The following is an 18103-nucleotide window of genomic DNA, read 5'->3' as shown; positions in this document are numbered from 1 at the left end:
CCCTATCCCCCTCACACTCACTCCGTCACTGTTACTCTGACCCACTCAAACTCACTCAATCACCATCAACCGGATCCCCTCACAATCACTAAATCACCGTCACACTGACCCCTCACACTCACTCAATCACTGTGTCCCTGACCCCCTCACATTTACACCATCACTGTCACACTGACCCCCTCAGACTCTCTCCATCACAGTCACTCTGACCTCCTCATACTCATTCAATCATCCTCCCCTGACCCCCTCACACTCACTCCATCACCGACACCCTGACACTCTCACACTCACTCCATCACCGACACACTGAACCACTCACACTCACTCCATCAACATCAAACTGACCCCCTCACATTCACACCATCACGGTCGCGCTGACTCCCTGACACTCACTCCATCACCGTCACCCTGACCACTCACACTCGCTCCATCACTGACACTCTGACCGCATTTCATGCAATCCATCACCGACAACCTGACCCCCTCACACTTACTCCATCACCGTCACACTGACCCCCTGACACTCACTCCATCACCGTCATCCTGAACCCCTCACACTCACTTCATCACCGTCACCCTAAACCAATCGCACTCACTCCATCACCCTCATCGTGACCCTCTCACAATCACTCCATTTCCGTCCCCCTGACCGCCTCACACTCACTCCGGCACTGTGACCATGACCCTCTCACACTCAGTCTATCACCGTTACCCTATCCCCCTCACACTCATTCCATCACTGTCACCCTGACCCACTCAAACTCACTCAATCACCATCAACCGGATCCCCTCACACTCACTCAATCACCGTCACACTGACCCCTCACACTCACTCCATCACTGTGTCCCTGAACCCCTCACACTTACACTATCACTGTCACACTGATCCCCTCACACTCTCTCCATCACAGTCACTCTGACCCCCTCATACTCACTCAATCATCCTCCCCTGACCCCCTCACACTCCCTCCATCACCGACACCCTGACACTCTCACACTCGCTCCATCACTGACACCATGACCGCATCTCATGCAATCCATCACCGTCACCCTGACCCCCTCACTCTCACTCCATCACCATCAATCTGACCCCCTCACATTCACTCCATCCCCGTCACTCTGATCCCCTCACACTCACTCCATCATCCTCACTCTGAACCCCTCACACTCACTCCATCACCGACACCTGGACCCCTTCGCACTCACTCTATCACTGTCACCGTGATCCTTTCACACTCACTCCATCACTGTCACCCTGAAACCCTCACACTCACTCCATCACACTCACGCTGATCCCATTACACTTATTGCATCACTGTCACCCTAAAACCCTCACAGTCACTCCATCACCGTCAGACTGAATCACTCACACTCACTGCATCACCCTCACCTTTGCCCCCTCACATTCACTCCATCACCATCACCCTGAGCCCCTAACATTCATTCCACCGCCGTCACCCTGACCCCCTCACACTCACTCCTTCACCATCACCCTGACCCCCTCAAACTCACTCCATCACCGTCACACTCACACCCTCACACTCACTCCATCACCGTCACCCTGACCCCCTCACACTCACTCCATCACCGTCACCCTGACGCCCTGACACACACTCTATCACCGTCACCCTGACCCCTTCACACTTTCGCCATCACGGTCACTCTGACCCCCTCATACTCACTCCATCACTGTCACCCTGACCCCCTCACACTCACTCCATCACTGTCACTTTGAGCAGATCTCATCCATTCCATCACCGTCACCCTGACCCCCTGAAACACACTCCATCACCGTCACCCTGAACCCCTCACACTTTTTCCATCGCCATTAGAAATTGGTAAACTTCATTTTTCATGGGTTATTGCTGTTCCGTTTTGTTTTATGTTTGTTGAGCACTTCCTGTGACTTGGCAATGCACTAAATCTCCAGGATGTCCTGAATTGTCTCGCTGCTATTTCTCTGAGCAGTTCATGACATAATCGGCTTGCAGGGCATCAAAGGCAGCATGCATGCTTCGGTGTGTCTGGCAATGGTCCACCCTTTCTGTTTTGCTACTGTTCCACATGAAGAGCTGTCAGTTTCTGGATACTTTGGAGAGCTGAGGGGGGTAACATTATCCCAGCGGTATTATTCTTCAGCCAAACTCTTTGATGGCAAATTTGGGAAGGTGCCAAACGAATGGTTATTGGCAGCAAAAGTCCGGAAAGACCCTCATCACTGGGTCAGGTCGTCCCATCCACCCTCCAGAAAGAGAGGCAGATGCGCTGACTGCGTAACAAACAGAGTCTTTTTTTTGCAAATGCTCCATTAAAACTGGTGTCAGCTGCTGGGGCACATCAACGTTGCCGAGCATGGAAAGAGGCCCTACCATCGAACCAGTCCCTGCTGAACAGGCATGCGAAATTAATTGAACCATATTTGCCAAAATGTGTTTCTTATCTCTCCGAACCCTTCCTGTCTATATAACCATTCAGATGCCATTGAATTTGCCTTAAATGTGGCAAATCATTCTGCACACACAAAAATGTCTGTGTGAACTTGCTGAATTTCTGCATGACACCATGACCAAACCTTGGGCCAAACGTGGAAACTGCGACTAGAATAGATGGCTCTGTGATTAGCCACAATGCACAATTAGCGGAATGGCCTTTTCCCACTTTGTAAATCTTCGAAGACAAGTTGGAAATAATCTGCAACGGAAATGTTCAGAAATGGTGTTTTATTTACACCAAATGCGATAGTATCTATCGTCTTGTCTTGTTATTTCATTGTGAGGATTCGGTACTCTCAGCACCGTGGCCCCGATCGTATTCCCGCTCATGGAATGGTTGTATTGTTCAGCAAACATATCGGTGTACCAGTACTTTGTCATAAACATTATGAAGGTAACATAAAACAAATAGCTGCAGTTGCTGGAAATCTGAGCCAAAAACAAAAATTGTTTGTGGAACGCAGCAAGTCTGGCAATAGAAACGTTGACTTTCCTACTCTTCGGATGCTGCCTGACCTGTTGTGCTTTTGCAGCATCCATCTGATCGAAAATCTGATTTCCAGCATCTGCAGTCCTCACCTTTGCCTAGTTCTTTCAGTGTCGCTGGTTCCCAATTCAAGAACACCATCTCTAGCGTTTTCATGTCTGTACCTCCATGCTGAGGAGTTGAAGAGTGAAGAAAGGTAACTCAACCCCTCCATCTCTGGGGTAATTAGGGACCGAAAATGAGTTGTGTCACATTGAAATATATCTACATGCAACTTAATCTCTGTCTTTTATTGGGAACCATCTCTTTCATTGTAACCATCAGGAAAGAACATTTCGTTCGCCAGACAAAGAAATGAATATGTTATTAACCGTTGTTTCGTGTTCAAGAATACTCAGATCAATAGCTCCCTTGCTTACCTCTGCTGGTCATGTTCGCAAAGAGATCTAGCAAATTGCCAAGCGTGATTTTCCTTTCAATCAATAATATTGACTCCGTTTGGCTGCAAATATCTTTTCCTACCTTTGTGCTTTTCTTCTTTTACATTGGTGTCTGGCACCTTACAAATGACAGCAAAGGCATGAAAGGAGATGGGAGCATTTAGCTCATCAAATCAGCGACAGCTTTCAATGAGATCACGGCTAATTTGGTCAATGCTCAACGCATATGCTCTGTCTGTATTCATGGCCGAGTGGTTAAGGCGGTGGATTATAAATCCTTTGGGGTTTCCCCGCGGAGGTTGGAATCCGTCTGCTACGTTATGAATGCTTTCCTGCTGGAACAATTTTCGCTCAAAGTTCAGACAAATTATTTTGCAAACCAGGCCGGTAATTTGATTAGACTTGGGAAACTCGAGTTCTTCATCAGAAATGTTCAATATTTAAAACATTATCTCTGTTTGTCTTTCCAGATACACTGCTCGACACATCGGGTTTCTGCAGTTGTTATTGGACGTCCTGAGCAGAAGTGCTGCTTTTCATTAGATTCCTTTAATCCCTGTCTCTGGCTCTGGTGAGTGGCAACACTTCCTCCTGCTTGTCAACGTGCTCATTCCCCACCGCTCCCTCTCCCATAATTACAAACAACCCTAGGAAATTGCCACTTAACCGTCTTTGTTCCAAAGTGAAACTCATCAGCCTCGGGAATCTTTCCACCAAACGGGACTTCTCATCCCTGGACATAGTGCAAGCCAGAGGATTGTGAAGAGATACTGTGAAAATATTGTCAGTTGACAGTTGGAAAAATGTTTAAGAAGCAAACCATATAATCTAGTCTCCAGCTTTGGAAATCTTGAGAAACCCTTTGGGAAATGGAATCAGAGGAGGATGAAGAAGTGTGAACTGTCGGACCGAGTAGAGGACGGGACATTGGCTCTGATGTTCTCGGGACAGGAGCTGATCTGAGACATTGAAAGAATTCTCGCCTGACTACTGCTGCTTTTCCATGAATCGTCATTCCCCTGAACAATATTCAAAACGGTGTACTTGTTTTCGACGGGAATGGCCACAGGGGATTCCTGCACTCTCTGCCTACTCCATTCGCCATTCCAGATCGTCGCCCACCTCATCTCTGTCTTGAACACAGCAGGAAGCAAGGACTTCCTGTTGGATTAAAGTTTCTTTATTGTAATGCAACAGGACTGACAGGTAAGCCTGATGAACTCATGCCATGGATCTTAACGTGGGCCTGGGATATTTCAGTCATGATTGTTGCGGTTCTTGGGTGTGACCACAACAAGAAAGCTCTTAACTATGACGTTCTCAGCATCTCCGATGATCCTCAATGCACTTAACTCGAGCTCCCGAACACGGTCTCCCAGGAGTTGCAGCTGGGTTCACTTTCCACACGTGTAGTCTTCAGGGACAGTGGAAATTTACCTGAGTTCCCACATTCCACAGGAGGAACGTGCAACTGTCCTAATTGCTATCACCACTGCTGCAAAACTAAAGTTGAAAGGACTTTACTTGAGCTTGCCTGTAGTTTTTGCTGAGCTGCTGCTTTCCAAAGCCTCTTGAGCCAGACATTACTACTTACTCTGCTACCAACAGCATGAGTCTCTCTCTACCCCTTCACATTTAGTTTTGGTTAGAGAAGGAGGGCGACACTGCAGTGATGTAGCATTTGGTCATTAGGCACTCCTTAACACCTGGCCACTGACTACCTGCTCTCCAGCCAAGGTCACTGCTTGGCCCTGGACGGTGTCTTACTGTGGTCTTCCTTTTGACAGTGCTGACTGCGCTGATGCTTTTCTTCATCCCGACAGCCATCCGCATTGTCACAGTCCCTTGGTACTTTCTGTCTAATCTTACTGCATTTTTGAATTCCATGAATCTGTCGACTGCATTCCAAACTGTGTCTCACTCCATAGCGAGAAAGGTTGATGTTCCAGTGAATACAAGGCTATTGTAAAAATGATACAATTCTACATAGAAACAATAGTATGTTGATGCACTCATTGAATCTGTTTTTCCACTCAATTAGGTGAGATCTATTTTGGAATTCCCGCATTCCACGTATCTGCATTTTCCCCATAAACCTTGTATAAAAATCAGTCTGCCTCTACCCTGAATATATTTAATGAGCCAGCCTCAACAGCCCACAGAATTTTCTGCATTTTTCCCCTCTCACTGATGTTAGACATGGTGGTATTTAACTTCATACGGTATTTTTAGCACTCTGAAGGTTGTACCAATATTAGGTATTATCCTGTCCTATCACACCTTCTCTGTGGCCAGAGGCAAAACAAAAATGTAAGGTTTAGAGACTGTAATCTTCTCACTCATCATTCGCGTCAGCCTAAGGTACAGCTCATCCGGATCTGTGAATGTGCCCACTCTCTATCCCGCTTAAACTTCCAATTCTTCGTCAGCTTCTGTATCAATTCACTCAAGGATCACACAGTTTCTGAATCCAGGAACTCCTTCTTCAATCTAAAGACCGAAAGAAAGTCCGTGTTCAACATATTCTCTGGCTCCGTGTATTAGGGCCCCTTGGTTCCTAACACTCCCCTTTCTCTCCCACGTTATCCTCTTCCCCTTAATAAACCGAAAGAATGTCTTTAAATTCTTGCTAATCTTACCCTCTCATGTTTTAATTCCCCGCCTCCACTTCTGCTCTTCTACTGACTTTTTAAGTTTACCTTACACTTTCTATGTTCTTTTCGGACCTGCATTGATCTGCTCACTTTGTAACAGCTTTAGGCTTCTCTCTTATTTTAATTCCGTTCGAAATTTGCGTCGACATCTCCAGGTTCTCTTGGCTTGTTTTCCTAAATTTTATCTGGGGTGTAACATGCTGGTCCGACACTGTCGTCAATTCCATTTTGACCAAGTGATCCCCCAACCCCCCGCCCCACGCTGTTCTGTTACAGTTTCACCCAGAAGCAACTGCACTTTGGCCAGATCCTATCATATTTTTTCATAAAATCGGTCTCCCAAATCTAAAAAGCTCTTATTTTTCAAACATTTTTGTGTCTTTTCCTTAGCAAACTCAAAACATACGAGTCATGGCCACTGGTCCTTTCATGCTCTCCCAATTGATATAAGAAGCTCTGTGGAATAATTTTCATGGCATCCGTCCCCTCTAAAAATTTATCACTGCCCGAATGAATGTTTGGAATTAAAATGCCTGAATATAATGATCCTATTGTTAATGATCCGATTGACAAACCTCAGGAAATTGGTTTTATATCAGTTCCTGTACTTTATTTTATCTGGGAGTCTACAATATATCCCCAGCGGTGTTTCTGTCATGGTTATGATCCTGAGGCTAACCACCAAGCCTCAATATAAGATCCTTCTTACTGCAGTAACTGACTCCATAAATAATAATGCAAAAACACTTCCACTTTTACCACCTCTCCTGCCGTGCCTATAGATCTTGTGCCACTGGATATTGAGGTGTCAGCCCTGAGCTCCCTCAAACACATCCCTGTGATGGCAAAAATGTCACACTTCCCCATTTCACCTTGTTCCCTTATCATATCTGTCTGTCGGACAATATTCCCAGCATTGAGGTAAAGGACATCCAGCCTGTAATATAAAACCTGGAATACTCTATAACACGGAGTTCTTCAGTCATTCATTGTTTGTTCTCAAGGTGCCCAATTCACGAACAAAACTGTTAATCTGGGAATGAATGAATATTTGTTGAATTGTAATTTCTCTTTTAATAAATATATTCATCAAATGCAACTTCCCAGAACTAACCAGTCAGCTCCACATGCAATGAGTGTCTGCTGATTAATTCCCTGTCCAGTGTGCAGATGGGACAGCTCTAATTAATGGAGAAAGTGAGATCTGCAGGTACGAGGGATCAGAATCGAAACGTGTGGCTCTGGTAAAGCACAACCAGTTGGGCAGCATCTGGGGAACAGGAGAGTCAAAGATTTGGGCATCGGCCCATCATCAGGAAGTCATTGATGCCTTCCCATGTTTTTCATTTCATGATTGACAGGATATTGGGAATCATACGTGTTCCAGAAGGCAGCACTGTATATAGTCCGGATATGGAAAGCAGTCAATCATTTGTTTGGAGATTGCGTAGACATTTTGAGGTGAAGTACTGATTGATTCAAGTACAAAAACAAGAATTGATAAAGCCCTTGGGCCCGACGGACAAAACCCGAGTTTACTACAGGAAGACAGGGAAGAGATTCCTGTGCCTTTAGCGATGATCTTTACATCCTCACTGTCAAATGGAGTAGTGCTATATGATTGGAGGGCGGTAAATGTTACTCCATGTTCAAGGAAAGTACTAGGGATTATCCTAAGATATACAGACCAGTCAGACTTAAACCCGTATTGGGCAAAGTATTGGAGAGGTTTCTGAGAGACTTAATTTATGATTACTTGAAAAATCATAGTTTGATTAGAAATAGTCAGCATGGCTTTGAGAGGGGCAGATCATGCCTCACAAAACTTATTAAAATCTTTTAGGATGGGATCAAACACATTGAAGAAGGTGGAGCAATGGATGTAGAGTGCATGGATTTTAACAAAGCGTTTGATGATATTCCTCAAGACAGGTTCATTCAGAAAGGAAGGAGAGATGGGATTCAAGGAAACCGGTCTGTTTTGATACAGAACTGGCTGGCACATAGAAGACACAAATTGGTGGTAAATGGGAAGTATACAGTCCGGAGCTCAGTGATCAGTTGTGTTCCTTTGGGATCAGTTCTGGGACCTCTGCTGTTTATTATTTTTATGACTAACTTGGATGCGGAAGTGGAAGGGTAGGTTAGTAAGTCTGTCTATGAAACAAAGATTGTTGAAGTTGTTGATTGTGTGGAGGGCAGTTGTAGTTTGCAATGGGACATTGACAGGATGCAGAACGGGCCTGATAAGTGGCAGATGGAGTTCAAACGGAAATGTGTGAAGCAATTCATTTTGGAAGGTCGAATTTGAATGCAGAAAAAATGCAGGACCCTCGCATTGTGGAGGAACAGGGCGATCTTGTCGTCCATGTCATAGCTCCCTCAGAGTTGCCACCCAGTTTGATAAGGTTGTTCAGAAGGCGTATGATGTTTTCATTTGCAGGGGGATAGAGTTTAAGAGCTACGAGGTTATGCTGCAGCTCTATGGAACCCTGGTGAGATCACACTTAGAATATTGTGATCTGTTCTGCTCGCGTCATTGTAGGAAGGATGTGAAACCTTTAATGAGGGTGCTGAGGAGATTTATCAGGATGGTAACAAAGAAGTTTTCCGAGCTTTTCTCATTGGAGCAAAGAAGGATGAGAGATGACTTGACAGATGTGTACAAAATGATGAGAGTCAAAGATAGAGTGGATAGCAAGAGACTATTTCCCATGGTGGAAATATCCATCACGAGGGCGAAAAACTTTAATGTAATTGGAGAAAGGTTTAGTGGAGATATCAGAGTTAGGTTCCTTTGACAGAGAATGGTGGATGGGTGGAATGTTCGGCTGGCAACTGTAGTAGAGTCAGCTGCATTGAGGATATATTAAGCGACTATTGGATAGGCAAATGAATGATAGCATAATGAAGGGCGTGTAGGCTAGTCTGACCTTAGAGTAGGATAAAAGGTTGGCTGGGCGTCAAGGGCCGAAATGTCTGCACTGTGCTGTACTTTTCTGTGTTTCATGCTTCAAATAGCTTGAGGATTCTTACCAATTGTTGAATGTGGGAGGGAGTGATATGTGTGAGATCAGGAAGCTTTGTAGGTGCGTTAGGCCAAGACGTCCACTTATGGTGTGCATTCTTACAGTCACCTGAGTACCAGTACAACATGTATGTGACGACCTACACCAGACAGAATACGTCAAGTTCAGTTATTAACGTAATGCTGGACTTGCCATTTGCTGCTGTTTTCTTCAGATAGATTCTATTGGGTGACCCATGTATTAACGTTTGTCCATCTATAGAGATGTACAATTTTATTTTGATACTGGTGAATGTGAAGGTGACATTTATTGGGCACGGATTTAGAGGTTTCTTTGCGAGACACAAAGTGCTGCAGAATACTGTCAACTTGTTATCGTCTTCGCCCAGTGCCTGGTCGAGGTATCAGATGTTTGGAGTCTGGGAAGCAGGCCAGATGCTATCACCATAAGTAACTTGTGCGATGTGATTCTGACACTCCATGTCCATTCATCTGCCCCCGAACAAGGCTCAGATCGAAGATGGAGTCGAAATAATTTGTTGTGAAATAATGATTGAATGACTGTCCTGACCCAGGTGGAAGCTCTCTGGATTGATTTAAGAGCAGAACAATGTATTATCCAGTATCACTGACAGCTGTGACTGAATTCAAATATTTCAAAATATTTTTTTCAATGTAGGTTATGATTGCAAGCTGATCTAAAAAAATCAGATATTTGCTATGTTTGTGAATTGTGATTCACAAAAATGTGAATTATCATTATTCAAGCAAACAATAATTGCATCATCTCTGAAAACACTTAGGTTGATATTATATTTATGGAACTAAAATATACTTTCCTGCCAACATTTTATTTAACAAAAATAAAAAAATGTATATTTTATTTAATATCGAACAAAGAACATGTTATCTGACTGTAGTGCTGATCGATCGCAATTACATATTTTTGGATACATGAACACCAACTAACCACAAAAGGACATCATCCTCTCTCACTGGTATCCTCACATGAGGAAGGACACCACTTCGACTGGGACAACACATCCATCCGAGAACAAACCAAATAGAGGTACGCACGAGAATCCATAGTAGCATGGCATTCCAACTAGAACTCTATCAACAAACTCATCGAATTAGACCTCAAATACCACCGCTGAGATAAGGAACAGGACGTGACTTCTCCACAGGAAGTAACATAACCACAGGAAATGACATCACCAATCCAAAGGAACCCAAACATATAAATAGAAAGCAGGAATTTTCAGAGTTGGTTCGCCTGAGGCCCACTGAAGACGAAGATGGTTAAAAGTCTGAAAATGAACCACCCAGCTCAACGAGCAAGCCTACATCGAAAACCTCAACCTGAGCTACAAATATTCTTAAAACTCGCTACAATTACATACTCATAGTCACTATTCAAAATAATACATCGTCGCTCCAACATTTGGAAAGTCGTTGGCTTCTGAATGATTGCATTTTTAAAGTGAGAAAACGATTGAACCATCACATAGAAATAGCGTTCTTACAAATTTATATATAATCAATCAGCTTAATATCTCACTAAATGTGCAAACTTCAGCTAATTACAAACAATTGAAAAATGACAATAATTCAACATGAACAGAGAATATTAGTTTGAATAAATGATTTGTGTTCTTAAATTGAAGTGAACAATAATTTGAAACCTTGCAATTTTTAGAATGAATGGTATTTAATGTGAAATACGAAAAAGAACGATGAACACGCATCCGTGTGATTGAACAATGAGGCATTTTCAAAGAGTTTTGTGGAAAAGCAAAGAAAAAAAATGTTTTATTTGTAGGGATACATGATTTAAAATATTCGTGTGCTGAGTACTAATTAGACTTCATCATCAAGCTGACCTTGCAATGCTTGCATTTTAATTTGTTATGCTGCAGCAAATTGATCAGATCTTTGCTAACATTTACAACTGGAAATATTCTGATACTGGCTTTGACTTGCATCTGTACATGATAGAGTACAGAACTTTAATGTACACAAGGAGGCTATTTGCCCACTATGTATGCATCAGTTTGTGAAATGTCTCCCACTCCTCCCATTTGCCACCTCTGTCACTGTTGCCCTTTAATTTCGCTAGTTCAGGGGCGACAGTTTCAGATTTCTGGATCAGTGGGCCCTCTTCCAGGACAGGTGGTGGCTTTAAGAAATGGAGAGTTTGCATCTTAACTGGACGAGCACCAATATCCTAGTGGAGACGTTTTCTCGTGCAAATTTGGTGGATTTAATCTAATAAACCACGAGGCGGGGAAACAAAACAGCAGGTCAAGAACTCAGCAGAAGGTAGAGGTGAGTAGGAAATCAGACTCATGACCATGCTGCGAGAAGGAATCAACTCAGTCCAAAATGTGAGTTGGAGGTTGAAATAAATGATAGAGATGTGTGTCAGAGATTAACAAATGAAGATGGAATTAGATTAGATTAGATTAGATTAGAATACTTACAGTGTGGAAACAGGCCCTTCGGCCCAACAAGTCCACACCGATCCGCCGAAGCGTATACCACCCAGACCCATACTCCTACACTTACCCCTAACCCCTAACACCTAACACTACGGACAATTTAGCATGGTCAATTCACCTAACCTGCACATTTTTGGACTGTGGGAGGAAACCGGAGCACCCGGAGGAAACCCACGCAGACACGGGGAGAATGTGCAAACTCCACACAGAGGCGGGAATTGAACCCGGGTCTCTGGCGCTGTGAGGCAGCAGTGCTAACCACTGTGCCACCATGCCGCCCACACGGGCGTGAATGTGTGGGGTTCGTGAAGGAGTGACGTGTGTGAGATCAGGAAGCTCATACTCAAGAAAATATCAAAGGGGAAAAACAAATAAAAAAACTGATTTAAAAACCTTACGCCTAAAACCACAAAGCATTTGGAATAAAATTGATGAGCTGGCAATAGATACAGAGATAAATGGGTATGACCTGGTAAGGATGATTGAAACATGGTTACAGGCAGATTAGGACTGGACAGTGAACTGTCCATGGTTACTCGATATTCCGAAAGGATAGACATGAAGGTAAAGGAGGTGGAATTGGTGTATTGGTTAATGATGATATCAAGGCTATATTAAGAAATGAAATTGGCACGAGGGAACAAAATGAAAATCAGTCCAGGTGCAAATAAAAAGCAACTGAAGAAACCTCTTTGGAAGAGTAATTATCAGCCACCGTCTCCCCAAAGTACTTCTGAGTTCGGAAATAATGTGGGTTCGTGACAAGCTAAATACGGTGGGAAAAACATGCATATTGAATCAATTAATCAACTTGGCAAAGGGTAGGCTCCAAGTACAAATTGTAGAGTATATGAAGGATTGTTTCTGAGAACACATGTCAGGGAGCCACCCAGAGAGCAGGGTACTTTAGATTTGATGTAAGGAATGAATGAAAAACGATTTTGCAGGAAAGGATCCTCTTGGAAAGAATGACCACAACATACTTTAGTTTCAAATTTAGGTTGAAAGAGTGAATACAGAGTCGCATACGAGAGCCTTAGTGTTGGTTAATAATACCTACAGTGGCCTAAGGAAAGTGTTGGTGGGGGGTGGGGGAACAGTCAAAGGCAGGACAGATGAATAAATTTGGCAAATACTTAAGGGGACACTAAATATCTCTCATTTAAAGTATATTCGTGAGATAAGATGAATTGCATGACAGAGAAAAAAATTCCATGTCTAGATAAGGAATTCAATGACAGCATAAGGGAAAAAAAAACTAGGGCAAATCATACTGCACAAGTTAGTCACACTCCGCGGGATTGGGGAAGGCAGTGGCCTAGTGCATTATAGCTGAACTGTTCATCGAGAGACCCAGATAATGTTCTGGGCAGCTGCATTCGAATCCTGCCATGGCAGGTAGTGGAATTTGAATTCAAATTTGGGATTAACAAACTGATGGTGAACATGAGTAGATTGTCAGGAGAAGCTCACCTGTTTCACTAAGGTAATATGGGGAAGGAAACTGCCATCCTTACCTAGTCTGACCGATATGTGACTCCAGACCCACCACAATGTAGATAACCCCTAACTGCCCTCTGGGAAATAAAGGATGGGCAATAAATTCCGGCCTATGCAGCGATGCAGTCTTCCTGTGAATTAATGAAAACGAACAAAAAACAAGCAGCAAATGGTTAACACACAACATTAAAAGAAGCTATGACAGGAAATGAACGGAAACATAAATACCGATACCAGTAGCTTTCACAGGTACATAAAAAAGAAGCGCAGAGTGAAACTAAGTGATGGCTCTTTGCAGGATGAAACCGACAAGGTAACGATGAAAAACTCAGAAATGACAGAGGCACAAAAGTAATGCTTTCTGTTTTCACCGACTACACCACAAACTGTAGTTCCTACAGAGGAACTTGTTGGGATTACTGCTGTTTGTCAGTTTTATAAATTACCTAGATGAGGGAATAAGATGATGTGTTAGTAGATTTAATGGTGATACTAAGGTTGGTGAAGTGTGGATGGTGCTGAAGGATGTTGCAGGTTACAGAGCGACATAGATAAGCTGCAGAGCTGGGCTAACAGGTGGCAAATTGAGTTTAACGTACAAGAGTGTGAGGTGATTCACTTTGGAAGGAGCAAAAGGAATAAAGAGTACTGGGACAATGGTAAAATTCTTGGCAGTATCGATGAGCAGAGAGATATCTGTGTCAAGGTACATAGAGCACTGAAATATGCCAATCTGGTTAATAGGCTTGTTAAGAAGGCGTACAGTCTGCTAGCTTTTATTGGAGGAGGGGTAGAATTTTGGAGACACACGATCATACTGCAGGTGCACAAAACTCCGGTGTGACCACACTTGGAGTACTGCGTATGTTTCTGCTTGCTGCAGATAAGTGGAGCGTTTGGAAATGGTTCAAAAGAGATTTACGAGGATGTTGCCTGATTTGGAGGGAAGGTCTTAGAAGGAAAGTCTGAGGTAGTTGCCGCTGTTTTCATTCGAGCGAAGAAGGTTGAGAGCTGTTTGAATTGATCTATATAAGATAATCAGAGGGTTAGATAGGGTGGACAGTGTTATGATTTTTAAAGTGTACCGTACCTTCAAGAGAGTTGAAAGGCTGCCCAGAGTACTGGAAAAATTAAAAATGTAATGTTTGATTAAACAGCTAGCTGTATCTGGATTGCTATGAGAAAAATTCAAATTCAAATTCAGCCAATCAGTTTAAATAATGTGTCAAAATGCCAAATGCTAATCAATTTTGTAGTGTTTTGACAATATTAAAACCAATGAAACAATCCAATCTTTTGGGGTATAAATATCAAACATTTTTAACAGTTTGCCAGAGCGGCAAAGTGCAGCAAGCCGCCAACAAGTCCAGCCTGGCAGCAGAAAGATCTGCTGTCTTATAGGTACCTTTATCAGCCAAAGACCTGGGAAGCAGAATCCACAAGAATAAGAAAAGAAGACAGGAATATGGAGAAGAATCGACAGCTGTCTGGTTTTGAAATAAGATTTATTTTAAAATCGTAATTAGGATTTTTTGATCGGACTATTATTATAGAGGTGGAGGTATCAGTGTGCATATCAGTCAATTCGTGCGTAAAAACGGCGAACTTGCAAAATGTTGGGCAATGTCATGATGACCTTTGAAAAGGGAAGTATTTTTCGGTGATTAAACAGAAGAACGAATGTCTGTGGGTCAGCAGTTTGCAGGTGCCCAAATTGACAGAATGGATCAAACCCGTTCAGTTAGCAGGCCCAAGCAGCATTTTTACCCAGGCAACAGTTCAAATGCTGCCAATTAACTTAAAACGGCACTTGGAGATTAAGGATACATTTTAGTAATAACAATATGAAATCAATCATATAATAAGAAGTTATTGTGTCAAGGAGATATATATATATAACAAAGAGGCAATTGGACAGAGGGGGAGAGTCCACTGCTCTCTGAAAAATTATATCAGGGACGTGACATCTGTGAAAGAAATATTGTGGTTTCAGAAAAAATCTCCATGCTCTGCCTATAAAGCTCTATCCGTCAATAAAGATGCACAACACGCTGAGCAAATATTCTTGAAACTAGAAAACAACTGAGAAGGCATTTCAGACAGAGAAAGACGAGGGAATAAGATACAGAAATATCAAGAGAGTCCATTCTGGATAAACGTTGAGAAACTAAGCTTAATTTTGTTCTTACTAATAATGGATTTATGAGTGGAATCCGCATTAGTGAAACCACATATCAGGAAAATCTTGTTTTATTCCAGAATAAGTTATTAGTTACAGAGAGACTGTTCAGTTGGTTGGTGGTTTGTTCACTGTTAAAGTTAGAATCATAGAATCCCTAGAGTAGAGAAACAGGCCCTTCAGACGAACAAGGACCACACTGACCTCCCAAAGAGTAAACCACTCAGATGCACTCCTCTACCCTATTAACTATAGGTTAGCTATATTTACCCCTGACTAATGCACCTAACTTACATATCCGTGAACACTATGGGCAACTTAGCATGCCCAATTCAAGTAACCTGCACATCTTTGAATTGTGAGAGGAAACAGGAGCACGTGTTTGAAGGCCACCCAGACACGAGTAGAATGTGATAACTCCACATAGAGGCTGGAATCGACCCCGGGTCTTTAGCGTTGTGAGGCAGCAGTGCTAGCCCCTGAGCCACGGTTTCACCCCTAGACAGGAAAATAGTAATTGTTAATTACAGAAAGCGTGAAAGGATTCCATTTCATTGAACCACTTCTTTATAACAAACTGGGTGTTAAAACGGAGGTGGGTTACATCTCTTGTCACACTCTCTTACCATATTATAAGGCGAGAGATCTTCGCTGGGTGCATTGCTTTTAATTATCAGGTGGATGTTGACCTCCACTTCATAATATTATATAGAGTTCAAAGTGGGTAAAGTGAATGATATATTGGTATATGGGGCACAGCAGGAAATATGTGTCTGTGTTTGAATAGATTGGATGTTTGAATGGAAAAACAGTGTATTAATCCAATGGAGAGATTGCAAAGCTGAGGCACAGAGGAATCAGGCAACTGGATCACAAAAAAAAAACACATTGAGTGCACATCACAGGGAGGCAATATAAATCTTCAAACCTTTTTAAGACAATACATTCAGGAGTAGGGAAGATTTCCTACAGTTTTGCAGGGTACGGTGAGACTACTTCAGGAGAGCTGAGGGCCCAATGACATGAAAAGCAGTCCAGAGAAGATTCACTCAACTGATTCCTGTGAGGAGCATTTATCTTTGGAGGAAACATTGTCAGATTGGCCTTGGATCAGTTGGGGTTTAGGCAAATGACGCATGATCCCATTTGAACCCATAATATTCTGAGTAGTCTATTCAAGGTGAATGCTGAAACAATATTTCAATTTGTGCGAGTGATTTCCAGAAATGGATGGACTCCTGGAAACTGGAGAATATCACAGTGAAGGAGTTGGTGATTGTGTTAACCATCTCAAAGTGATCTGCATCTGTGGAAACATCCCTCCCAGAGAGGGATGCATGGTAAGACATTGAATATTCTGAAGACACAGTCAGACAGTTTATCGGCTATAAATTATGAATTAAAGTTATAGGGCATAGCAGGAATGTGTGTTTCTGGCCACAGTCAGAGCATCCATGATCTTATCACATGGCAGACTTAGTTCAGGTTGTCCAATCACCTACTCCTGATCTTAGTTTCTACGTTGCTATTGCTTTTAGATACTGACAAATAATGAACGCATTCTCGAGCGGACAAAGGCTCTCCTTTTCAGGATGATGAGCACAACTTGTGATTTTTAATCAGCACTGTGAAAGCACTTGTGGAAGTTTCATGGAGTTACAGAAAGATCAGATGCTTAGGTCAAAGTTAAAGCCTCATTAAAACTGCGTTAGAAATCAGATAGGTTAGAATGGATGCCTTTAATAGAGCAGATTCCTGTCAGTTGCTCTTGTAAGGTGAATTACGTTAGCAAGACCAGCATTTATTGCCTATGTCTAATTTCCATTCAGAATAGTGAGCCCCAGTGATCCTTGTGGTGCAGGGACACTAACTGTTATGTTTCAAAGAGAGCCACAGGATTATGAACAAGTGACAGTGAATGGACAATGATATTGATTCAAGCCAGGATGCTATGTGACCTTGGAACTTGTATTCCTCACCACACGATGCTCACAGCGATGGAAATAGTGGGACAGTCTCTTGCTGTTCTTATTTTGGGGAATTTACAGTGATATAGTTAAGGTCTAATATGAGGGAGCCAGAAATAGCATTTTGAACACAGCGCTGAACTCTCCTTTTACGTACGCTTTGCCACCTCTGCATATTTTATTTATAAAGCTTGTGAATAATTTAGGATGGACCAGGATTTGGCACTTTGCACTGGAACATTTGTATTTTCCGTGACACTGACGTATGTCCTTTGTAACATTCCCAACGATTGTCAGAGATGAAAATATATCTGCGGAATTTACGGATTCATTCATTTTTTGTTTGAAAGAGTGAATGTGATGAGGGTAAGGATTCAATTAAATTGCACGTAATGGACAGACTTCCCGAGTTCAAATCATATTCTCACGTTTTCCTTGAATTGGAAGCAAATCATTAGAACAAACGTCCATTGTTGCACATATTGCAAAAAAAAAGAAATGTTGAGGCACTGCACTAGGCGAGAAAAAAGATGTCGTCTGCACTTGATGGAAATACAGAAATTCAGAATAGCTGCACAATCTTAACAAGAATCAAGTGATAGAAAAAACGTATAACAAGTCTTTTCTTAGACCATGATCCCCACCATGGCACATTGTATCAACTGCGATAACTGATCTAATTTCTCCTGGTGATGCCCTCTCCCACCCCCACACTGCCCTCCCAACCCCAGCCAATGGCCCCAAGCTGATGGACCTCTGATAGCACAGTTTGTTTCCATCTCCTCCATATATCCACAAACAGGATGGCCCAGGCAGCCATATTGCTTCAGTCTGCACCTGCTACAAACAACTCAT

The sequence above is a fragment of the Chiloscyllium plagiosum genome, unplaced genomic scaffold (assembly GCF_037043375.1).
Source record: "Chiloscyllium plagiosum isolate Xiang-an unplaced genomic scaffold, Cpla_swu_hap1 HiC_scaffold_45, whole genome shotgun sequence".
NCBI lineage: Eukaryota > Metazoa > Chordata > Chondrichthyes > Orectolobiformes > Hemiscylliidae > Chiloscyllium > Chiloscyllium plagiosum.
Note: the sequence above shows the minus strand (reverse complement) of the source record.